Source organism: Dendrobates tinctorius, unplaced genomic scaffold, assembly GCF_039654945.1.
Source record: "Dendrobates tinctorius isolate UK_male_01 unplaced genomic scaffold, ASM3965494v1 ptg000055l, whole genome shotgun sequence".
NCBI classification, from domain to species: domain Eukaryota; kingdom Metazoa; phylum Chordata; class Amphibia; order Anura; family Dendrobatidae; genus Dendrobates; species Dendrobates tinctorius.
In genome coordinates, this window is record NW_027361723.1 from 2694909 (window position 1) to 2721548 (window position 26640).

General features: G+C 46.4%; 1 long non-coding RNA gene across 1 annotated transcript in view; it reads right to left on the bottom strand.

Annotated features, from left to right (window-relative positions):
* Positions 1-10604, bottom strand: part of LOC141091721 (uncharacterized) — a 30532-nt gene extending 19928 nt beyond the window's left edge. Inside the window, exon 1 of the long non-coding RNA XR_012232558.1 lies at positions 10356-10604. This is a non-coding gene — a long non-coding RNA (uncharacterized lncRNA). The remainder of the gene's footprint in view (positions 1-10355) is intronic.
* Between the last annotated feature and the right edge of the window lie 16036 nt (positions 10605-26640).

Genomic DNA, 26640 nt, shown 5'->3' on the forward strand with positions numbered 1-26640 from the left:
GAGGTTTGCGTGGATTCTGGAGAGGAGGATAATTTTATGTCCTCAGCCTTCGCTCTTCTGCACGCGATGCCATTGGCCAGGTTACCATTAAAATGAACCATGCATGGGTTTCCAAGGATTTTGTCCCACCTTCCCCTGATGACACATAGGGTGACAGAAAAATGGCTTGCTTTGGTCCACCTCTTCCTGGGACTTCACCTATTTCGCCTTTTGCATAAGCTGAATGTCCAACATCAACATATGCCACTTTCTAAAACTCCCTAACTGTGCTGCCTCCCCCCCCCCATGGCCGGGGTCACCACCTAGCGCACGACACCGTGCGAGTGCCGTTGCCCTGGACAGGTGGGTAGGCCGACTCTTGGGCGCGGGCACTGGCACAGGGTCCCTCATAGTGCAATCAAGTGTCTCTGACGGTGGTGGTGCACACCCGCCGTCAGACACACCGCCGTACTATGAGGGGCCCAGTGCCAGTACCGACGCCCACGAGTGGGCCCCCCTTGCTTGGGCAGGGCCCCAGCATTTGCAATCTTTACCTCTCCCTGCTCCTCCGCTATGTAGTCTGGGCCGTCAAATCCATACTGTGCCTGACACCGTCTGAGCCTGCCTCCTGATGTATAGACATATATTTTGAATGTGTACACTATGCTATCCATACATGTTATCCGGGGATACGGTACCCTTTCTCACCTTTGTGTAATCACGTGTAATCCATACTGGGCCTGAGAACGGCTGGCGAGCTGTTAAGCAAGCTACAGCACCTGTGGTTTGCACACGTAAGTTTTTCATTTTTCAGGAATGACGGTTAGGCCTAATTCCGTAACTGCGGTTGACCTGCACTTACTGGGAAATCATCGTTCGCGGGTAATAATTGTAATCACAGATCCCCATCACTAACGTTGTTCAGCGGGTTATCTGCACCTGTAAGCGACAAACGCTGGCCTTTTCAGTGTAGCGCACATGCAGCCATGGACATGTAAGGGCATGACACCAGTTATTGGCCAATCTCATGTGCCAGAGCCTCACGTGTCCCTCTAGTAAGCCGGACTCGGACCGCGGGGCATGACGGAGTCTCGTTCGTTAACGGAATTAAGCTTGCAATGTGTGCATCTTTTCTGTAGCTGGCATGGTTGAGGTTTCCCAGGTGGAGTCGAATTAAACCGTAGGCTCCACTCCTGGTGGTGCCCTTCTGGACATTCCTTTAAGGTTCAGCTTTGCAACCATACTGCCCACGTAAAACAAACACTTTGCCTTCATGAACGCTGTTTGGAGGGTCATGACTCATGGGAATAACGCCGCCCAATCAGTTAACCTGCTAGAGAGATCCTTCGTTGCTCCCAAGCATGACATCACACTCCCTAGGAGGAAGGTAATGCCACTGTGGCGACCGTACTCCTGGGGGGCGACACAAGTGCACTGATGCCCAGCCACTGCTCGATGAATCTGCTGGTACATTGACCCAGACCACTACATTCCCCTCGCACGCTACACGGCCTGAATCTGACCCTGATGAAACTCAGGTTACCCTTCCCATATACAGCTCCATCTTACACGGTGACAAAGAGGAAGCTGCAGATGAAAGTGCAGGTTCGGCCCACCCGCCATCAGACACACCACCGTACTATCAGGGGCCCTGTGCCAGTGCCGTCGCCAACGAGTGGGCCCCCCCCCTGCTTGCTCAGGATCACAGCACTTGCAAGGTTGAAATACTGTGCAGTGAGATGGAAGATGGGGACGACGAGGAGTCTAGACTAGTACAGGGATTCCCTAGCGAGGAGACTTATTTGATTGTTTTCAATGTTGGGACAGCAATTTTTGGGGAGCACTATACTCTGGAGAATGATAGATGGGGCCCACCATACACTGGAACATTCCAAAGGTGGACATCAGACACTGGAGCAGCATTTACAGGGCCTATTATACACTAGAGCATTAGAAATGGGGCCCATTATGTTTGGAGCATTATTTGGGCCCATAACACAGTGGAGCTTCATCCATGGGGACCAACATATACTGTAGCATTATGTGGAGCTCATCATATACTGTTTCAAACATTATATGGGACCAATGATTCTGTATGGAGAAATAGATGGGCCTCGTCATGAGATGTAAAAAGTGAAGTATTTTTCATTGTACTATACCGCTATTTCTCTGCCGTATCGGAGCATGATGAGTTGTGCTATGTGTTAAAGGGGCGCTCTTTCGCCCAGGGCACATGAAAACCTGGAGCCAGCCCTCCCCCCCCACAACTTTAGCCAAATAACCCCCATTTTTCAGTGCGTAACTTGTATTATGAAGTTAATTAAGGTTGACAAGCTTAAGTAAGAAGAATTGATGCCTTTGGCATTCAAATGGGCACTGTAGGTGTGTTTCCTGTCCTCCTCTCACTGCTGACTTATTCCCCATTGACTTACATTGGGTTTCGTGTTTCGGGACGACCCCGACTTTTCCCTATAGTCGGCCAATCTTGCTCGACCCGACTTTTGAAAAAGTTGGGTTTCACTTAACGAAACTCGACCCTAAAAAAACCAAAAGTCGCTCAACTCTAGCGACGACACCTCAACATTTTCAGCTTGTGGTGTGCTAACCAGTGGGCTTACAGTGGGGGAAGTGATGTAGCATTGCTGACTACCTTCATTCGGAGCAGGTGCACATGTGGTACGTGAGGTTTGGTAGTCCGTCCACGCTTGCAAGTGCATGGTGGTTAAATGTCTAAGCATGCAACTGGTATTCAAATTTCTCAGTTTTTTCCCTCGACTAAAGGTCTTTGCACACTTCTTACAGATTACCTTTGCCTGATCATTAGGATTTTGTTCAAAAAAGTGCCACACTGCACTCTTCCTAGTATGGAAGACATTTTGAGGCCTTGCACGCTGTGCTAATTTGACCGTCTGGCCAAGCTGTCCTGCAACTCTTGGTTTTTGTAACCCGTTTTTGGACTGCTCCGGGCCTGCCAGATAACAGCTGTTGCGATGTCGATGTCTGCTGCGGATCCTCCTCCTCTTCTGAGCTATTGGCAGCAGCACCCTCTTCCTCCAATGGATGCCAATCTGGGTCAACAACTGGGTCATCCATCACCTCCTCTTCAATTTCATGTGCACCTTCCTCTGTGTCACCATGTAAGGTGGTATAGTATGCGGGAAGGGGCACCTGAATTTCATCAGGGTCAGATTCTGGCTCCGTACACTGCGAGGACAATGTCGTGCTCTGAGTGAATGTACCAGCAGAAAAATCTAGTAGTGGCTGTGCATCAGTGCACTCCATGTCAGATTCATCGTGGATTGGGGAATTCACGATTTGACTTGATAACCCAGGCATGGTATGTGAAAAGAGCTCCATGGAGTAATCTGTAGTGTGGCCTGCCACATCCTTCACTTTTGGTAGGGGTGAAGGACACAAGGAAAGGTGTTCCTGACCAGGAGACTCCACTGACGACTCAGTGCTTTTATTTTTTGAAACTTCAGAAGAGGAGGCGATAGAGCTGGAGGCTGAGTCAGCAATGTAAGCCAAAACTTGTTCCTGAAGCTCCGGCTTTAAAAGCGGTTTACCTACTCCCAGAAAAGGGAGCCTTCGAGGCCTTGTGGAGCCAGACAATGACGCAGGCTCAACACCTCCTGCCTTAGGTGCTATTGTGCTTTTGCCACTACCAGCAGATGCACCCCCACCCCCATCAGTACCAGCTGGCAACCCCTGCCCACTTCCACCATACAGTCATGGTCAAAAGTTGAGAATGACACAAATATTAATTTTTACAAAGTCTACTGCTTCATTTTTTCTAATGGCAATTTGCATATACTCCAGAATGTTATAAAGAGTGATCAGCTTAACAGCAATTACTTGCAAAGTCAATATTTGCCTAGAAAATGAACTTTATCCCCCAAAACACATTTCAACATCATTGCAGCCCTGCCTTAAAAAGACCAGCTAACATCCTTTCAGTGATTGCTCCATTAACACAGGTGTGGGTGTTGATGAGGACAGGGCTGGAGATCAATCTGTCATGATTAAGTAAGAATGACACCACTGGACACTTTAAAAGGAGGCTGGTGCTTGGCATCATTGTTTCTCTTCAGTTAACCATGGTTATCTCTAAAGAAACACGTGCAGTCATCATTGCACTGCACAAAAATGGCCTAACAGGGAAGAGTATCGCAGCTAGAAAGATTGCACCTCAGTCAACAATCTATCGCATCATCAAGAACTTCAAGGAGAGAGGTTCCCTTGTTGCCAAAAAGGCTCCAGGGCGCTCAAGAAAGACCAGCAAGCGCCAGGACTGTCTCTTAAAAGTGTTTCAGCTGCGGGATCAGGCTACCAGCAGTGCAGAGCTTGCTCAGGAATGGCAGCAGGCAGGTGTGAGTGCATCTGCACGCACTGTGAGGCGGAGACTCTTGGAGCAAGGCCTGGTCTCAAGGAGGGCAGCAAAGAAGCCACTTCTCTCCAGGAAAAACATCATGGACAGACTAATATTCTGCAAGAGGTACAGGGAGTGGACTGCTGAGGACTGGGGTAAAGTCATTTTCTCTGATGAATCCCCTTTTCGATTGTTTGGGACATCTGGAAAACGGCTTATTCGGAGAAGACCAGGTGAGCGCTACCACCAGTCTTGTCTCATGCCAACTGTCAAGCATCCTGAAACCATTCATGTGTGGGGTTGCTTCTCAGCCAAGGGCATGGGCTCTCTCTCAGTCTTGCCTAAAAACACAGCCATGAATAAAGAATGGTACCAGAATGTCCTCCAAGAGCAACTTCTCCCAACCGTCCAAGAGCAGTTTGGCGATCAACAATGCCTTTTTCAACATGATGGAGCACCTTGCCATAAAGCAAAGGTGATAACTAAATGGCTCAGGGAACAAAACAGATTTTGGGACCATGGCCTGGAAACTCCCCAGATCTTAATCCCATTGAGAACTTGTGGTCAATCATCAAGAGACAGGTGGACAAACAAAAACCTTCAAATTCAGACAAAATTAAAGCATTGATTTTGCAAGAATGGACTGCTATCAGTCAGGATTTGATCCAGAAGTTGATTGAGAGCATGCCAGGGAGAATTGCTGAGGTCCTGAAGAAGGGTCAACACTGCAAATATTGACTTGCTGCATTAACTCATTCTAACTGTCAATATAACCTTTTGCTACTCATATGATTGCAATTATATTTCTGTATGTGATAAAAACATCTGACAAACACACATAAAAACCAGAGGGCAGCAGATCATGTGAAAATATAATATTTGTGTCATTCTCAAAACTTTTGGCCATGACTGTACTTCCTCATTTTTTTGAAAAATGTACCCAAAATACCACCAGCTATATGGTACAAGGTGTATATAGTATTGGGGAGAATTGGAATCTCCCTAGAGATTTTAGGAGGCTGACAATGATGCTCTCAGTCCAAGTATGGCAGCAGGCAGCCTAATAAGCAGGACTGCTGCACACAAAAGTGTGGAAAAATGAACGCTTGGTAACTGTGCAGAAGAGAGGAAGAAAAGTACTTTTGCTTTTAAAAAGGCAGTTTGCTCAGCAGTGTGCAAACAGCAATGCAGCTATCAGGGAGCCTTGTAAGGCAGCCTAACAACCAACAGAGCTGATGCACAAAAATAGAGCCTCACCTGTCACTGCACACAGTGTTGTACAGTGGAAATCGCTACCAGCAGAAGCAGTTTTTTTGTTCTTCTTCCCTGCCCAACGCTCTCCCTTTATTAGGGCTGGTGGAACGCACCAAATGATAAAGTAGTAGTAGGTGCGTTTGCAGCCGGGGTCCACTGTGCAGAGGTGGTACACTGCTGCTAGACAATGGCGGAAGAATAGAGCAGCGTGAAAACAGTCACACGTGGGTTACGTCACCCAGTGTGAGCAGGAGCGGACTCTGTTAATTCACAGAGCCGCACAACCACTGAACGTGGATGCCGGAGCCTGTTTAGCTCACAGAGCCCGGCCAAAGAGCGCACAGCAAACAGCCACAGAACTCTACCTCAAGGACACGGGGTTAGAGTCCCTCTAGGCCCACTGAGCGCGCGGCGTCGCTACCACGAGCGCCGCTATAGACGCTGACTATGGAGTGCGGAGCACTTGCACTGAGGCGTGCCGAGTCACTGGTGTGGACTAAAGACTGACGCCAACTCTGACCTACCTACGCCTAAGCGCTAGCAGGCTAGGCTGCATAACACATGCGTACCAAGGGTAGGGTTGAAAATACAGTGTATCCTAGCGCATGGCCGAGCGGCCATGTGAACCTTTTACAGCCACGAGCGTCCGGGACCTTCCTGGCTTCTTCGGTAGGAAGGCTGGATCAGTTTTTATGATCACCCCATCATCCAAAAAGGTGGTATATGGTGGATTTACAGACATTGCCTGCAGCTCGCAGACACGACGAGCTGAGGTTAGGGCCACCAGGAGTACTGTTTTTAGCGTCAGCGCCTTTATTGAGATGGAAGCAATAGGTTCCAATGGAGACGCTGTTCGTGCCCTAAATACTAAATTTAGATCCCAGGGAGCTACCTTAGATGCTAATTTTGAGGGCCTGGATGTAAAGGAGGCCCGAATGAATCTATAGACCCATGGGTGATCAGCCAGTTTTTGATCAAACAATGCACCCAGGGCCGATACCTGCACTTTCAAGGTGCTTGTGGACAGTCCTTTTTCCAGTCCTTTCTGGAGGAACTCTAGGATTTCTTTTATTGGCATTTCCTGGGCTGTCCCAGTCAATTGTTGGCCCATGAACTGCAAGAATTTTTCCCAAATTTTTTGGTATTTGCGTGAAGTTACCTCCTTTCTGCTAGCGAGCAGGGTGGTTACTAACGGGACTGAGAACCCTTTTGCTAGAAGGAGTCCCCTTTCAAGTTCCACGCAGTGAGGTGCAGCCTGTGAACCCTGGGGTGTTCTACTGGGCCCTGGTATAGCAGATTTAGGGTATCTGGGAGGATCCGCGTCTGAGCCATGTGAACCATGCCCTTTTCGGCCAGAAGGGTGCAATCAAGAATATTCGAGCTCTCTCTTGTCGGATCTTTTTCAAGAATACTGGTGTCAATGGAAAAGGGGGGGGGGGGGAACGCATAGGCCAGACAAAATTTCCACCGGTGTAGTAGCGAGTCCACCCCCTCTGGTTGCTCTCTTGGATTTAGGGAGTAGAACCTGTCCACTTTCCGATTTTTCCCTGGTAGCAAACAGGTCTACTTCTGGTGTGCCCCAGGCAGTGCAGATTTCTCCAAATATTTTTTGACTTAGGGACCATTCTCCCTGGTGTAGTACATGGTGGCTTAAATAATCGGCCAGATAATTGTCTGCCCCCTTTAAATGTGTACCCGATAAGGACAGAAGATTGTTTTCCGCCCATGCGAATAATTCCCTGGCCTCTGCCATAAGGGTTGCCGACCTTGTACCCCCTTGTCTGTTTATGTATGCTATGACTGTGTTGTTGTCGGATAATATGGTGACATGTCTTCCTTGTACTTCTTGCTTTACCAGGGGAAGGGCTCGCCTTACAGCCGCCAGTTCTTTAAGATTTGAGGATGCATCCCTCATTCCGGGTTCCCACTGGCCCTCTAGGGTTCGTTTCTCTGTGTGTGCCCCCCAACCACTCAGACTTGCGTCCGTGGTTAATACTACTGAGTTTTGAGTAGTCCAGGGCACTGATCTGGTTAAATTTTCGGTGCTCAGCCACCATTTTAGTGACTCCCGCACTTGAGGGGAGAGAATGATCTCCCGGTTTAAATTGGAAGGACCCTTCTCCTGCTTGGATAGGATCTGCTACTGTAGCTCTCTCGTATGGGCTTGTGCCCACCGGACCGCTGGGATTGTTGCTGTTATCATGCTCAGGAGCGACATTGCCTCACTTACTGATATGGCTCGACCGGATTGTATCCGTTGTGTTTTTTGTTGGATAGCCCCAATTTTTCCTTTCTGGAAGAATGCACTGCTGTTTTAATGAGTCCAATTGAATTCCAAGGAATTCTTGTGACTGTACTGGAGTTAATTTGGATTTTCTCAGATTGATCCTCCAGCCCAACCTGGTTAATATTTCCAGGACCTTTAACTGCATCTTCGCAATTTTGCTTGTCGTTTGCTATGACCAGGAAATCGTCTAGATAGGGTACTAGCAGGTTATTCTCCCTTCTTATAAAGGACGCTACTTCCCCGATGATTGTTGTAAATATATGAGGGGCTACTGATACCCTGAAGGGTAGGTACTGGTACAGTAGACGAGTGTGAATTTGAGCTCTCTCTACCACCAGTCTTCGATATTGTTGGCGTTCTCCCCATATTGGGACATGGTAATAGGCGTCGTAAGATCTATTACTGCCATGTAGCAACCTGGGTCGAGTAGCTTCACTGCTGACCCCAAGGTCTCCATTTTGAATTTCTATGTTCTGATGTATTGGTTCAGGGCTTTGAGATTGAATATTGTTCTTAGTAACCCATCTGGTTTTGGCGTGAGGAACAGAGTGCTGTAATACCCTTTCCCTTCTTGATGAGACGGGACTTTTATTAGTACCTCTTTTTGAAGGAGGAGCTGGATCTCCTTTTCTAGCATAGCCTGATTCTTTTTGGCTACCCGGGTCACTTTTAGTCTTTGGGGTGGAAGGCTTGGAAAACTTAGTCGTAGGCCCCCGGCTAACAGGTCGGTTACCCACTTTGAGGTGTGCAATGCTACCCACTGATGGACAAAGAACTGAAGCCTTCCCCCGACCACCCTGGCGTCATTGCTTAGTATCGGGTCTCGGGGTGGTTTTACTAAAGAGGAATCCCTTCTCTCTTCCCCTCCATGGTCTGCCCCGTGTGGTCCTATCGTCTGGCCGCCCTTGGCTCCCTCTGTTCCCTGTTCCCACGAAAGGATGAGAGAGCTTCAGTCCACCGGCGCCTAGGGAAGGGGGGTGGAAACCATTTTTTCTTATCTGACGCCTTTTCTAAAATTTCATCCAATGCTTTCCCAAACAAGTATTGACCCTCACAAGGGACGGCACAGAGTTTAACTTTTGACTGGAAGTCTTCCGACCAGTTTTTTTTAACCAAAGTGCTCTGCAGCCTGAATTTGAAAGGGCTCATGCACGGGCGGCACCATGGACGGAATCTACTGCGGCGTCCACCAGGAATTCCGCTGCCTTCTGTAGGGAAGGTATTGCCTCCAGCAATGTCTCCCTTCGGCATTTATTCTTAATTTGGCCTTTCCCTACAGAAGACATATATAGGGCAATTGTTAATATATTGTGCTGCCTTACAAAGGCACTCACCCGGCCCCTTTCCTAGGTACCCCGGTAGCTCTTCATCCTGCGCGTTCCTCTCAACTTTAGGATCCATTTTCCTTCTGCTGCTGGTCTGGCTCTATAACACTGGAGTCCGTGTGCAGCCTCTCAGGGACCATTGGCGCTTGCCTCGTCTCCCTTTTTATGGAGGAGCGGTGCGCGCTTCTGGGACTGCTCCCGCCCGGAAGTGCCCATTACACCGCTCCCCCGGCATGTGAAGTCACTTCCAGTGCAACCCCGGAAGCCGTCGCCACACAGTCGGTGCCAGGCCTCCCCCGGCTCTGCCTCCCACTGGAGCGGCCGCCGGGGAGTCACACGAGGAGGACACCGCTCACAGCGCCCACCGAGCTGGGCTGACAGGCGCGCGCCACCGCGCCCCGCTGCCGTCCTCTCCCCGTGGACCTCGGCCTCCTGACCGGACATCAGAGGGGGATCCCTCCGGAGGTACAGGCTCTGCCCCAAGCATTCCGGCTGCAGGAAACCAAACTGGGGAGAGAGGTGCCGCCCCCTTCTTATGTCTCTGCTACAGGTTTCCTGTTTCCTGGGGGGCGGATACCTACTCATGTCTGCGGTGCTGTCATGGGGAAGGGAAAAATACGACCTAGTAGGAATAACTGAGACATGGTTAGACGACAGCTATGACTGGGCGGCTAACTTGCAAGGATATGATTTGTTTAGGAGGGATCGTAAAAAAAGGAAAGGGGGTGGAGTCTGTCTATATATAAAGCCCACACTAAGAGAAGATCTACAAGAGGGAAATGAAGAGGTGGAGTCTCTATGGGTGGAGATACAAGGAGGGAAAAGTAATAAAATCCTCATAGGGGTTTGTAATAAGCCACCAAATATAACAGAAACCACTGAGAATGTATTATTGAAGCAAATAGACAAAGCAGCAAATCCAGAGGTGTAGCTAGGGTTTCGGTTCGAGGGGGGCAAAACTTCTGAGTGGGCCCCTAACTAGGTAACGCACCCTAATAGTGGATGTAGGCGATGACTGCGCTGTTACTGAAAATAATCCCTATATAAAGGCCAACGTGGATATTACCGCAATATCGTCAGTGGTAAATACCATTCCTACAAAACATATGTGATTACTGCACAGGTATAGTTGGTGTCTTACCGCTGACGTTCTTTCTGATGGAATCGTTCACTTTTCACGTCTTTTCCATCTGGCCCAGACCGACATGACAACTCCTCCAGCCAAGACTCGGCTACAGAGAATACAACAACGACATGTTTCACCTCTCATATTCCCGCCCCATCACCATCTATTCCCAACCTGCACAAACCCCTCATCCTGCTGATACCTCAATACTGAGCCGCTGCTACCGTATGTGTCCCTATTACTGCACCTGATACCCCAATACTGAGCCGCTGCTGCCTTATGTGTCCCTATTACTGCACCTGATACCTCAATACTGAGCCGCCGCTGCCATATGTGTCTCTATTACTGCACCTGATACCCCAATACTGAGCCGCTGCTGCCATATGTGTCTCTATTACTGCACCTGATACCCCAATACTGAGCCGCCGCTGCCATATGTGTCTCTATTACTGCACCTGATACCCCAATACTGAGCCGCCGCTGCCATATGTGTCTCTATTACTGCACCTGATACCCCAATACTGAGCCGCTGCTGCCATATGTGTCTCTATTACTGCGCCTGATACCCCAATACTGAGCCGCTGCTGCCATATGTGTCTCTATTACTGCACCTGATACCCCAATGCTGAGCCGCTGCTGCATGTGTCTCTATTACTGCGCCTCATACCCCAATGCTGAGCCGCTGCTGCCATATGTGTCTCTATTACTGCACCTGATACCCCAATACTGAGCCACTACTGCCGTATGTGTCTCTATTACTGCACCTGATACCCCAATACTGAGCCACTACTGCCGTATGTGTCCCTATTACTGCACCTGATACCCCAATACTGAGCCGCTGCTGCCGTATGTGTCTCTATTACTGCAGCTGATACCCCAATGCTGAGCTGCTGCTGCATGTGTCTCTATTACTGCACCTGATACCCCAATGCTAAGCTGCTGCTGCAGTATGTGTCTCTATTACTGCACCTGATACCCCAATGCTGAGCCGCTGCTGCCATATGTGTCTCTATTACTGCACCTGATACCCCAATGCTGAGCCGCTGCTGCCGTATGTGTCTCTATTACTGCAGCTGATACACCAATACTGAGCTGCTGCTGCATGTGTCTATTTACTGCACCTGATACCCCAAAGCTGAGCCGCTGCTGCCATGTGTGTCCCTATTACTGCACCTGATACCCCAATACTGAGCTGCTGCTGCCGTATGTGTCCCTATTACTGCACCTGATACCCCAATGCTGAGCCGCTGCCAAATGTGTCTATTACTGCACCTGATACCCCAATACTGAGCCGCTGCTGCCATATGTGTCTATTACTGCACATGATACCCCAATACTGAGCCACTGCTGCCGTATTTGTCTCTATTACTGCACCTGATACCCCAATACTGAGCCACTGCTGCCGTATGTGTCCCTATTACTGCACTTGATACCCCAATACTGAGCATCTGCTGCCGTATGTGTCTCCATTACTGCACCTGATACCCCAATGCTGAGCCGCTGCCATATGTGTCTATTACTGCACCTGACACCCCAATACTGAGCCACTACTGCCGTATGTGTCCCTATTACTGCACCTGATACCCCAATGCTGAGCCACTGCTGCCTTATGTGTCCCTATTACTGCACCTGACACCCCAATACTGAGCCTCTGCTGCCGTATGTGTCCCTATTACTGCACCTGATACCCCAATGCTGAGCTGCTGCTGCCGTATGTGTCCCTATTACTGCACCTGACACCCCAATACTGAGCCACTACTGCCGTATGTGTCCCTATTACTGCACCTGATACCCCAATACTGAGCCGCTGCTGCCGTATGTGTCTCTATTACTGCACCCGATTCCCCAATACTGAGCCACTACTGCCGTATGTGTCCCTATTACTGCACCTGATACCCCAATGCTGAGCCGCTGCCGTATGTGTCCCTATTACTGCACCTGATACCCCAATGCTGAGCCACTGCCGTATGTGTCCCTATTACTGCACCTGATACCCCAATACTGAGCCACTACTGCCGTATGTGTCCCTATTACTGCACCTGATACCCCAATACTGAGCCACTGCTGCCGTATGTGTCCCTATTACTGCACCTGATACCCCAATACTGAGCCTCTGCTGCCGTATGTGTCCCTGTTACTGCACCTGATACCCCAATACTGAGCCACTACTGCCGTATGTGTCCCTATTACTGCACCTGACACCCCAATACTGAGCCACTACTGCCGTATGTGTCCCTATTACTGCACCTGACACCCCAATGCTGAGCCGCTGCTGCCGTATGTGTCTCTATTACTGCACCCGATTCCCCAATACTGAGCCACTACTGCCGTATAGAACATAATTTTACCTCTATATAAGTCACTAGTGCGACCACACTTAGAATACTGTGTACAGTTCTGGTCTCCGGTGTATAAGAAAGACATAGCTGAACTGGAGCGGGTGCAGAGAAGAGCGACCAAGGTTATTAGGGAACTAGGGGGTCTGCAATACCAAGACAGGTTATTACACTTGGGGTTATTTAGTTTGGAGAATCGAAGGCTTAGTGGTAGTGTTGAGCATTCCGATACCGCAAGTATCGGGTATCGGCCGATACTTGCTGTATCGGAATTCCGATACCGACTTCCGATATTTTTTCAATATCGGAATTCGGCATCGGAATCGGAAGTTCAGTTGATTGACAGCCTGACGTCATCATGATGCGCGGTGTGTGCGCATCATGATGCGCCGTCATTTCGGGCCTTCCGGGGGTCTCTGCCGGCCTGCCGGGGGGCTGTGTGGACTGCCCGGGGTCTGTACCGGCCTGCCGGGGGGCTGTGCCGGCCTGCCGGGGGGCTGTGCTGATGTCCGGGGGGCTGTGCAAGCATCGTCCGATGGGACTACAAGTCCCATCTGGCGATGCCTGCTACCATGACAGTGATTGACACATTAGCCAATGATGGGACAGTAGTAGTCCCATCATCCGGCTAATGTGTTAAATGTTAAAAAAAAAAAAAATACTACATACATACTACATGCTACATACATACTACATACATGCTGCATGCTACATACATACTACATGCTACATGCATGCTACATACATACTACATGCTACATACATACTACATGCATGCTACATACATACTACATGCATGCTACATACATACCACATACATACCACATACATACCACATACATACATACCACATACATACTACATATATACTACATACTACATGCATGCTACATACATACTACATACTACATGCTACATACATACTACATATATACTACATGCATGCTACATACATACTACATGCTACATACATACCACATACATGCTACATACATACTACATACTTACCACATACATACTACATACATACTACATACATACTACATACTACATATATACTACATGCATGCTACATACATACTGCATGCTACATGCATGCTACATACATACTACATACATACCACATACATACAATACATATAACATAGAGTAACATACTTACCAATACTTGTCACATTGTTCCCCGAAGCCATTGTCTTTTCCGGAATAAATATTAACATAACAAACCACAAAAATACTCACCCACGATCCGAAGCAGTCCACGAGTGTGTCCCACGATGATCTTGGGTAGAGAACTGCAGCATCAGATGATGCTGCCGTTCTCTACGGGCTGCAGGAATCCAATGACGGAAGGTAGGTATCCTTCCGCACTGTATTCCTCCGCCACTTAAAAAAAAAAAAAGTCCCTAGTCTCACTTTATGCCATTGCTGTGTGGGAATTTCCCACACAGCAATGGCATAAAAAAAAAAAAGTCCCTAGTCTCACTTTATGCCATTGCTGTGTGGGAAATTCCCACACAGCAATGGCATAAAGTGAGACTAGGGACTTTTTTTTTTTTTTTTAAGTGGCGGAGGAATACAGTGCAGAAGGATACCTACCTTCCGTCATTGATTCCTGCAGCCCGTAGAGAACGGCAGCATCAGCTGATGCTGCAGTTCTCTACCCAAGATCGTCGTGGGACACACTCGTGGACTGCTTCGGATCGTGGGTGAGTATTTTTGTGGTTTGTTATGTTAATATTTATTCCGGAAAAGACAATGGCTTCGGGGAACAATGTGACAAGTATTGGTAAGTATGTTACTCTATGTTATATGTACTGTATGTCTATGTATGTATTGTATGAATGTATTGTATGTATGTAGTATATATGTGGTATGTATGTAGCATGTAGTATGTATGTAGTATGTATGTAGCATGCATGTAGCATGCAGTATGTATGTAGCATGCATGTAGTATATATGTAGTATGTATGTAGCATGCATGTAGTATATATGTGTGAATGTATGTAGCATGTAGTATGTATGTAGTATGTATGTGGTATGTATGTAGCATGTAGTATGTATGTAGTATGCATGTAGTATGCATGTAGTATGCATGTAGTATATATGTAGTATATATGTAGCATGTATGTAGCATGCATGTAGTATATATGTAGTATATATGTAGCATGTATGTAGCATGTATGTAGCATGCATGTAGTATATATGTAGTATATATGTAGCATGTATGTAGCATGTATGTAGCATGCATGTAGTATATATGTAGTATGTATGTAGCATGTATGTAGCATGCATGTAGCATGCATGTAGTATATATGTAGTATGTAGTATGTATGTAGTATATATGTAGTATATATGTAGCATGTAGTATGTATGTAGCATGCATGTAGTATATATGTAGTATATATGTAGCATGTATGTGGTATGTATGTAGCATGTAGTATGTATGTAGCATGCATGTAGTATATACGTAGTATGTATGTAGCATGTAGTATGTATGTAGCATGCATGTAGTATATATGTAGTATGTATGTAGCATGCATGTAGTATATATGTAGCATGTAGTATATATGTAGTATGTATGTAGCATGTAGTATGTATGTAGTATGTATGTAGCATGTAGTATGTATGTAGCATGCATGTAGTATATATGTAGTATGTACAGTATGTAGCATGCACTATGTATGTAGCATGCATGTAGTATATATGTGTTATGTATGTAGCATGCATGTAGCATGCATGTAGTATGTATGTAGTATATATGTGGTATGTATGTAGCATGTAGTATGTATGTAGCATGCAGTATAGTATATATGTAGTATGTATGTAGTATATATGTAGTATGTATGTTGCATGTAGTATTTATTTAGTATGAATGTAGCATGTATGTAGCATGTATGTAGTATGTAGTATGAATGTAGCATGTATGTTGTATGTATGTAGCATGTAATTTTTTTTTTTTTTTTTTTACATTCAACACATTAGCCGGATGATAGGACTATTACTGTCCCATCATTGGCTAATGTGTCAATCACTGTCATGGTAGCAGGCATCGCCCGATGGGACTTGTAGTCCCATCGGACGATGCCTGCACAGACCCCCGAAGCCTGCACAGACCACCGGCAGGCCAGCACAGACCACCGGCAGGCCGGCACAGACCCCCGGCAGGCCGGCACAGACCCCCTGGCAGGCCGGCACAGACCCCCTGGCAGGCCGGCACAGACCCCCTGGCAGGCCGGCACAGACCCCCTGGCAGGCCGGCACAGACCCCCTGGCAGGCCGGCACAGACCCCCTGGCAGGCCGGCACAGACCCCCTGGCAGGCCGGCACAGACCCCCTGGCAGGCCGGCACAGACCCCCTGGCAGGCCGGCACAGACCCCCTGGCAGGCCGGCACAGACCCCCTGGCAGGCCGGCACAGACCCCCTGGCAGGCCGGCACAGACCCCCTGGCAGGCCGGCACAGACCCCCTGGCAGGCCGGCACAGACCCCCTGGCAGGCCGGCACAGACCCCCTGGCAGGCCGGCACAGACCCCCTGGCAGGCCGGCACAGACCCCAGAGAGGCTGTACAAGGGCAGGAAAGGGTTTTTCTTATTCCGATACCGGAAGTCCCATAGACTTGAATGGACTTCCGGTATCGGAATCGGCGATACCGATACTTTTTTTAAAGATCGGCCGATACCATCCGATACGATACTTTGAAGTATCGGACGGTATCGCTCAACTCTACTTAGGGGTGATCTTATTACAATGTATAAATATATGCGGGGACAATACAAAAACCTTTCTAATGATCTTTTTACTCTTAGACCTGTGACGGGGACAAGGGGGCATCCTCTACGTCTGGAGGAAAGAAGGTTTAAGCATACTCACAGACGCGGATTCTTTACTGTAAGAGCAGTGAGACTATGGAACTCTCTGCCATATGATGTTGTAATGAGTGATTCACTACTAAAATTTAAGAAGGGACTGGATGCCTTTCTTGAAAAGTATAATATTACAGGGTATATACACTAGTCTCCTTAATATTGCGTTGATCCAGGGAGCTAGTCTGATTGCCGTATGTGGAGTCGGGAAGGAATTTTTTTCCCCAATGTGAAGCCTACTGTTGCCACATGGGGTTTTTTTGCCTTCCTCTGGATCAACATGTTAGGGCAAGTTAGGATAGGATATGGGTTGAACTAGATGGACTTAAAGTCTCCCTTCAACCTTAATAACTATGTTACTATGTATGTGTCCCTATTACTGCACCTGATACCCCAATGCTGAGCCGCTGCCGTATGTGTCCCTATTACTGCACCTGATACCCCAATGCTGAGCCACTGCCGTATGTGTCCCTATTACTGCACCTGATACCCCCTATACACACACGGCCTGCTCCATACACCTCGTACACAGCGTCGGACTGGCCCACCGGGGAACCGGTGGATTCTCCGGTGGGCCCTGGCATCTGGTGGGCCCTGGCACCTGCTGGCATACAGGGCCAGCAGTTGCCTAGGGCCCCCGCTGCTCCAGGGGCCCCCAGCCAGTGGTGTGTCGCACACCATGCAGCTGCTATGGGGGCCCCTGCCAGCGGAGCAGCAGCGGGTGTCAGGAGGCAGGAGCCCATGTCCCCGCTGCTAAAGAGAAATGAATATTCACTGCGAAGCAGTGAATATCATTTCACAGTCTCCACCCCCAGAGGCTACGGCCACCAGCCCAATAAGCTGCTCTGCATCAGGGCCGGCGCCGTCCTCAGTCCTCTCTGCTCCTGGCTCACAGCCAGTGCGCGATGACGTCACTACATCGCGCACCCGCTGTGTGTCTGGCAGAGGGGGAGCTCCTGACACTGAAGCCGGGATCAGCGTGGGAGCGAGGAGGAGAGGTGAGTATTGTGTTTTTTTTTTTTTTTTTTTTTATATCTCTCTCGCTCTCTCTATCTGTCTCTATCTATCTATCTCTATTTCTCTATATATATCTCTCTCTCTCTCTCTATCTCTCTTATATCTATCTTTCTATCTCTATCGCTCTATCTTTATATCTATCTTTCTATCTCTACATCTATCTCTATATATCTCTATATCTATCTATTATGTCTATCTATCTCTATATCTATCTTACTCTATCTATCTCTATATCTATTATCTCTATATTTATTATCTATCTAGCTACCATCTATATCTATCTATCTTTATCTATATATATCTCTATCTAATATCTATATCTATCTATCTCTATACCTATCTATCTATTTATCTATCCGTTATCTATCTCTATATCTTTTCTCTGTATCTATCTATCTCTATATCTATATCTCTCGCTATCTATCGCTCTCTCTCTATATCTATATATCTATCTCTATTTCTCTCTATATCTATCTCTATATCTCTATCTCTATCTCTCTGTATATCTATCGCTCTATCTCTATATCTATCTCTATATATCTATATCTATTTCTCTCTATATCTATCTATTTATCTCTATATCTATCTATCTTTCTATCTCTATATCCATCTCTATATCTATCTATCTTTCTCTATCTATCGCTCTATCTTTCTATCTCTACATATATCTCTATATCTATCTTTCTATCTAAATCTATCTATATCTATATCTATTATTACTATCTATCCAGCTATCTCTATTATCTATATCTACCTATCTCTATATCTTTCTATCTTACTCTATCTCTATATTTATTATCTATCTTTATCTATCTATCTCTATCTATTATCTATATCTATCTCTCTATCTATTTATCGATCTCTGTATCTATCTCTCTATCTACCGCTCTCTCTATCTATCTTTATATCTATCTATCTCTATATCTATCTACCTATCTATCTCTATATCTATAACTATATATATATATCTGTTTCTCTCTATATCTATCTCTATAGCTATCTATATATTATCTCTATATCCATATCTATCTCTATATCCATATCTATCTCTATATCCATATCTATCTCTATATCCATATCTATCTCTCTCTATAGCTATCTTTCTATCTAACACTATATCTCTATATCTATCTCTATATCTCATTATCTATCAATCTCTATCTCTATCTCTCTTTATCTATCTATCTATCCATCTATCTCTATATCTATTATATCTATCTATTATCTCTATTATCTATATCTGTCTATCTATCTCTATATCTCTCTATATCTCTCTTTCTAACTCTATATCTATCTATCTCTATACATATCTCTATATCTAGCTATTATCTCTATATCTATCTTTCTATATCTATCTGTCTCTATATCTATATATCTCTATATCTATTTTTATTTATAGCCATGTATCTATATATATTTATCTCTATATCTATATATGTCTATATTATATTATTATATCTGTATATCTCTATCTATTATCTATCTCTATATCTTTCTATCTATAGCTATCTATCTATCCATTATCTATTTTCTATCTATCTCTATATCTATCTACCTATCGATCTATCTTTCTATATCTATCTTTATATCTATATCTATCTCTATGAATCTTTCTATCTATATCTATCCATTATCTACTTTCTATCCATTATCTGCTATCTATCTCTATATCTATCTATTTCTACATCTATCTTTCTATCTATATCTATCTAACTCTATATCTATATATCTATATAGCATTATACCCTATGAGAGGGTGCATTATTCCCTATGAGGGGGCAGCATTATACCCTATGAGGAGGGCAGCATTATTCCCTATGAGGGGGTGCATTATACCCTATGAGGGGGTGCATTATACCCTATGAGGGGGTGCATTATTCCCTATGAGGGGGTGCATTATTCCCTATGAGGGGGTGCATTATTCCCTATGAGGGGGGCAGTATTATACCCTATGAGGAGGGCAGCATTATACCCTATGAGGAGGGCAGCATTATACCCTATGAGGGGGTGCATTATTCCCTATGAGGGGGTGCATTATTCCCTATGAGGGGGGCAGTATTATACCCTATGAGGAGGGCAGCATTATTCCCTATGAGGGGGTGCATTATTCCCTATGAGGGGGTGCATTATTCCCTATGAGGGGGTGCATTATTCCCTATGAGGGGGGCAGTATTATACCCTATGAGGAGGGCAGCATTATACCCTATGAGGAGGGCAGCATTATACCCTATGAGGGGGCAGCATTATACCCTATGAGGGGGCAGCATTATACCCTATGAGGGGGTGCATTATTCCCTATGAGGGGGTGCATTATACCCTATGAGGGGGCAGCATTATACCCTATGAGGGGGTGCATTATTCCCTATGAGGAGGCAGCATTATACCCTATGAGGGGGGCAGTATTATACCCTATGAGGAGGGCAGTATTATACCCTATGAGGGGGTGCATTATACCCTATCATTATACCCTATGAGGAGGGCAGTATTATACCCTATGAGGGGGTGCATTATACCCTATGAGGGGGTGCATTATACCCTATGAGGGGGTGCATTATACCCTATGAGGGGGGCAGTATTGTATTCTATGAGATGGCTGCATTATATTCTATGAGATGGCTGTATTATACTATGTGAGGGGGCTGCTTTATATTCTATGAGGGGGCTACCCCAACTCCTGCTACATAATTAAGACATGTACAACCTTATATTATACCCGGATATTAGCGTGTTTTACCGCATAATTGGTGGTCTGGTATTTAACTCTATGCAGCTACATAGTGGGCCCCAAGAATGATTTTCTCTGGTGGGCCCAAGGTGTTCCAGTCCGACGCTGCTCGTACACATACGGCTCAAATCCGTACACCTTGCACACACGGCTCCACTCCGTACACAAACAGCTCCGCTCCTCCGTACACCTCATACACACACGGCTCTGCTACATCCACCCTGTAAATCAATCCTGAGCCCACACAGAAACTTCACCTCATCCAGCACCATGACAACCAGCACAGCAGAGCCCTGTGCTGAAGCCCGTGATCATGTGACCCCCTGACTCCGCCCCTCTTGTGACCTCATCACAGGTCCTGTGCGCACAGAAAAGCTCAGGACGACATTGCTGGCTGTGAGGTGGGGGGCGCACTGCTGGCACCAGGTCCCTCAGCGGCCGGGCACCAGTGTAGGGAGATCGATTCTCCCTGCTCTGCTGCAGAATGTAACTGTATGGGTGCGCTGTGCACGCCGATACAGTTACAGTAGCATAGCTCAGTGGGCCCCTCAGAGTTCGGGGCCACTGCCCCCTCTGCCCCCCCGGTAGCTACGCTACTGAGCAAATCCCAATGAGGTGATTATTATGGAGGACTTCAACTACCCCGACACAGACCGGGAAACTGAAACCTGCGGATCTCAGAAAGGAAACCAATTTCTGTCAGTGACCGAGGATAATTATCTGTCACCACTTGTGCAGGGCCCAACTAGAGGGACGGCCCTTCTGGACTTAGTGTAAAGCCACAGGCCAGATAGAATAACAGAAGTCCGAGCCGATGACACCGAGGGAACAGTGACCACAATATAACACAATGCCACTTGTCCTTCAGTAAGGCGCCCTGGAAGGGGGCTACGAAAACGCTGAATTTCAGGAAAGCAAAGTGTGAGCAGCTTAGAGAGGACCTTCACCGAATTGATTGGGACAATGTCCTCAAAAATAGGAGCACAGAAAAAAAATGGGAAACATTTAAATCCGTTTTACACACCCACTGCGAGCTAGCCATACCGTACAGAAATAAAAGGGCTAGGAACAGGAGAACACCAATGTGGCTAAATAAGGATGTAAAAAGGGCAATAAAGAACAAGAACAAGGCATTTAAGAAGCTAAAACAAGAAGGCAATGAAGAAGCATTAAAAAGTTATAGAGAAAAAATAAAATGTGTAAAAAACAAAAACATTTAGCAAAAGTGGAAACTGAGAGACTCATTGCTAAGGAAAGTAAAACAAATCCCAAACTATTATTTAATTATATAAACAGTAAAAAGATTAAAATTGATGGTGTCGGCCCTTTAAAGAACAATGAGGGTGAAATCATAGAGAGCGATGTGGGAAAAGCAAATGTTTTAAATACTTTTTTCTCAACAGTGTTTACACAGGAAAAGGATTTGCCAGGGGAAATGCAGAGTGATAATGTAAACTCCCCATTAAGTATTACCTGCCTAACCCAGAAAGAAGTGCAGAACCGCCTTAGTAAGATTAAAACGGACAAATCACCAGGCCCTGATGGCATTCACCCTCGGGTATTAAGGGAGTTAAGTAATGTGATAGACAGGCCTCTATTCCTTATATTTAAAGACTCTATAGAAGCAGGGTCTGTTCCTTTTGATTGGCGGCAAGCAAATGTGGTACCAATATTCAAAAAGGGGTGTAAAAGGGAACCTGGAAACTATAGGCCGGTAAGCTGAACATCTGTTGTGGGTAAAATGTTTGAAGGGTTTCTAAGGGAAACCATTATGGAATATCTCAATGTTAATAAATGTTTAACTCCATAGCAACATGGATTTATGAAGGATCGCTCCTGTCAGACTAACCTGATCAGCTCCTATGAGGATGTAAGCTCTCAAATGGACCCAGGAGAATCATTGGATGTCATTTATCTCGACTTCTCTAAAGCATCTGACACTGTCCCACATAAAAGATTGGTAAGTAAGAGGAGAAAGCTTGGGCTAGGGGAAAATGTGTGTAGATGGGTAGGTAGCTGGCTCAGTGATAGAAAACAAAGAGTGGTTATTAATGGGGCATCCTCAGATTGGGCCAGGGTTACTAGTGGGGGACCACAGGGGTCTGTATTGGGCCCCCTACTATTTAATATATTTATTAATGATCTAGTGGATGGCTTACACAGTAACATATCAGTATTTGCAGATGATACAAAAATATGTAAGGGAGTTAACACAAAGGAGGAAAGTTTGCAACTACAGACAGATTTGAGTAAATTGGAGAATTGGGCTGAAAAATGGCAAATGAGGTTTAACACAGATAAGTGTAAGGTTATGCACATGGGAAGGAGAAACAGATGCTACAATTACTTACTAAATGGGAAACTGCTGGGGAAATCAGACATGGAAAAAGACTTAGGCATCTAAGTCATTAAGAAGCTAAATTGGAGTGCCCAGTGTCAGGCAGCTGCCACCAAAGCAAATAGGGTCATGGGAGGCATTAGAAGAGGTCTGGGGACACGAGATGAAAACATAATTCTCCCTCTGTACAAATCACTCGTCAGACCACACTTTGAGGATTGTGTGCAATTTTGGACGCCGGTGCTCAAGAAAGACATTACTGAACTTGAAAGGGTTCAAAGGCGGCAACTAAAATGATAAATGGAGTTGGTTCACTACAATACCCAGAAAGGTTATCAAAATTAGGTCTATTTACTCTAGAAAAGAGAAGACTTAGGGGAGACTTAATATATATGTACAAGTATATCAGAGGGCAATACAGAGATCTCTCCAATGAACTGTTTGTACCAAGGACTGTGACAAGAACAAGGGGGCATTCTCTTCGTTTGGAGGAAAGACAATTTCTGCACCAGCATAGAAGAGGGTTCTTCACGGTAAGAGCAGTGAGGCTCTGGAATTCTCTTCCTGAGGAAGTGGTGATGGCCAACTCACTGAATGAATGTAAGAAAGGAATGGAGGCTTTTCTTGTGAGTAACAGTATAGAAGGTTACAAATAACAGAATATTACAGGTAGATGGTTGACCCAGCTTAGGGGAAGGAATTTTTTTCCCTATGGAGAAAATTGGCTTCTACTCTGTGGGTTTTTTGCCTTCCCCAGGATCAACAATGCAGTAAAAATAGGCTGAACTAGAGGGACATAAGGTCTTCCTTCAGCCTTCAAAACTATGTTACTATGTAATGTTACTGGTGATCACTGTATTACCTGTACACTGACACTATATACAGAGCTCCTGTGTATAATGTCACCAGTGATCACTGTATTATCTGTACACTGACACTATATACAGAGCTCCTGTGTACAGTGTCACCAGTGATCACTGTATTACCTGTACACTGACACTATACACAGAGCTCCTGTGTATAATGTCACCAGTGATCACTGTATTATCTGTACACTGACACTATATACAGAGCTCCTGTGTACAGTGTCACCAGTGATCACTGTATTACCTGTACACTGACACTATATATAGAGCTCCTGTGTATAATGTCACTGGTGGTAATAACAGTGCTGCTAGTGTCATGGTTTGCATTCATGATCAGTATGTGGTCTGGAGGTGGTGATATTTCTTCTTGTATGTGGCATTATTGGTCTCGGTATAGTGGACTGTGTTATATATGGCGGTCATTTTTTCTCTCAGATGTTGATTAGAAGAAGAATTTTAAAGTATATAATCACTAATGGCAATTGGTACACAGAGGCTGAGATGCACTTATAGAATTTCTCCAGTGAAAAAAGTAATAAATTCAACAGGATAAGCGATAACATACTGATTGATGGGGTCTGACTGCTTGGACTGACACCGATCGACAAAATGTGGAGCTTTGATCCCCATTAGATTGGATCTCATGTGAAACTTGATCACTGATCCATATTCATTGTCTCAGTGACTGCACTTGTTTTTTCTTAATGCCCCAAAAAGAATGAATGGAGGTGCGGTCAGACATCTCACCTGCTGCTGCATTTTCAAATGGGGAAAAAACGTCCTCATTCTTCCAATCGGTGCAGTTTCTAATGGTCGGACAGAAGTGATCACCTATCCTGTGGAGCCTAGGGATCAGTGAACTTAACAGCAAAGCCACAAAAAGAGGATTGAAAATCCTCCAAAAATTCAAGAATACAGGAGAAAATGGTCATCAGTACTTACCTGCCCAGGTCTCAGAACAAACTCCCTCTCAGGATGCAGCAGACCCTTGTAGTTAAGATGGCGGCAACACAGGTGCAGAATACTGATGAGACCACTCCCAACCCATGGAGGGGGGATTGTTAGTATTAGATTGCACAGAATCTGCTTGTACAGGGCGCTGGTCACACACAGGTAATGCATGGTGTCCGGCTTACAGCATATTAGTGACGCCCCTACTATTAGATCAGGCGGCTGAACCCGGAAAAATGAGGTGCAAAAAATACACAGAAACATGTGAGGTATTGGCCGATATTTTGGCCAAGATATACAAGCTCGCAGCCACGTCAGGGCTCCTCACGCTCGCGAGTCCTAACACTAAACTTAAAAGCAAAGCCACAAAAAGAGGACGAAAAATTTCTTTGTATTTTTTGCACCTTATTTTTCCGGGTGCGGCAAGGCCCAGAATTTTTGGCCTTGTAAACTGTGGTGTCTGTTCACTTGGGATGCATGTAGATAGTGCTGGGCAGCCGCCTGATCTAATAGTCGGGGCGTCACTAATGGGCTCTAATCCGGACACTGTGCATTACCTGTGTGTGACCAGAGCCCGGTACAAGCAGATTCTGTGCAATGTAAAACTAAGCAATCCCCCCTCCAAGGATTGGGAGTGGTTGTCTCATCAGGACCTGTGTTGCCGCCATCTTTGCTATATGGGTCTGCTGCACCCTGTAGTGCATTTGCTCAGAGACCTGGGCAGGTGAGCACTGCTGACCCCTTTCTGCTGTACTAACCCATGGATCAGTGACAACTTGTTTTGACAAAAGAACCCCTTTAATGCAAACTACCGTAATTCTGACCCCAGTTCAGGGGGCGCACAGTAGATGTGTATTACAGTTGACGCTTCACTATAAGGCTGTGTGCACACGCTGCGGATTCTGCTGCGGTTTGCCATTTGCTCCATTGTAGAGATGATAAACCACAGAGCAATCCGCAATAAATCTGTGCGGACAAATCCACAGAGCATTCCGCAGCGTGTGCACTCACCCTAACAGGGATAACAGCTTACATGCATTTGCCTATTACTGTAGGGTGGGCCCCACTATGACCCTACTCAGAGCCCAAGGCTCCAGGGTCCCATGGCCAGATTGTCCCCATCATAAGCCTCATGTGGGACAGGGAGGGGCCGCGAGCTGAAAGTGTCTGCCCCTGGGTCACTGTACAGCACTGATCACAGGGGCATTATTGACCAAGGCAACATAATGAACTGTGGATCACCAGGATACAGAGGAAGACAAAATGTCCCGTGACGTCACACACCAACTGTATCTGGGGGAAAGGACCCTCTCAAAGACGGGTGAGGGGCGAGATTTTGTTTCTGATCCTCAGATCTGCCACTAGGGGTATATCGAGCTTCACAGCGCTATTTAGATGAATACAGCACTATAGGGGGTGTTAATGATTCTCCGCTCCATCCTCACCCCTCAGGCTCTTCTCAGAGCCGCCCACATGTGTCCTGGAGAAGCGACAATTCCTGGTATCGGATGATTGAGGTGAGGGAGTTGGGTCAGATCCTATTTCTCAGGATCGGTGTAAATCCAGTGCGGAGCGGTCACATCCTGTACCGGTGACTCTGCGCCCCCTTATTAGTGGCGGCTTCCCGGTGTCCAGCGCCTGCATCTCATCACTGTCTCCCTCCTCATTTACCATCTACATGTGGACACTGACCGTGACTTCCTGACTGCTCCTAATACCGAGGACTGTGCGGCTCCAGCCGGCAGCGCTCTCCTGTGCTGGGGCTGATGGATGCAGCCGGACATTAGCGGCTCGTTCCCCTCATGACCGGGGAGGCTGCTTGTGTCTTTTCTTATTTATCAGTAACCGGAGCCTGAAGAGAGAACAGAGGGGAAATCTGCCGCCGTAGTGTACAGCGCCGTCATCCGAGCCCGGCGGACCGGAGAGAGGACTGGAGATGACGCAGGTCCGGAGCCGGTGTATTGCGGAGTGTGGGAGCTCCATCCTCCAGAGGAGGAGACGTCTCGCATACAAGATGCCTACATAAAATATCCATAACTGTGATTGGTGAGATAATGAGCAGCCGGCACCGGTCTGGGGAGTGAGGGGTTAATACAGTCTCACTTTACCGCAAGGTCCACAGGAATAATGGCCGCTCACTCCTGACGGTGATCGGGAAATGGTGTCTCTTCCACAAGCAGAGCACAGTCACTGAAGGGTTA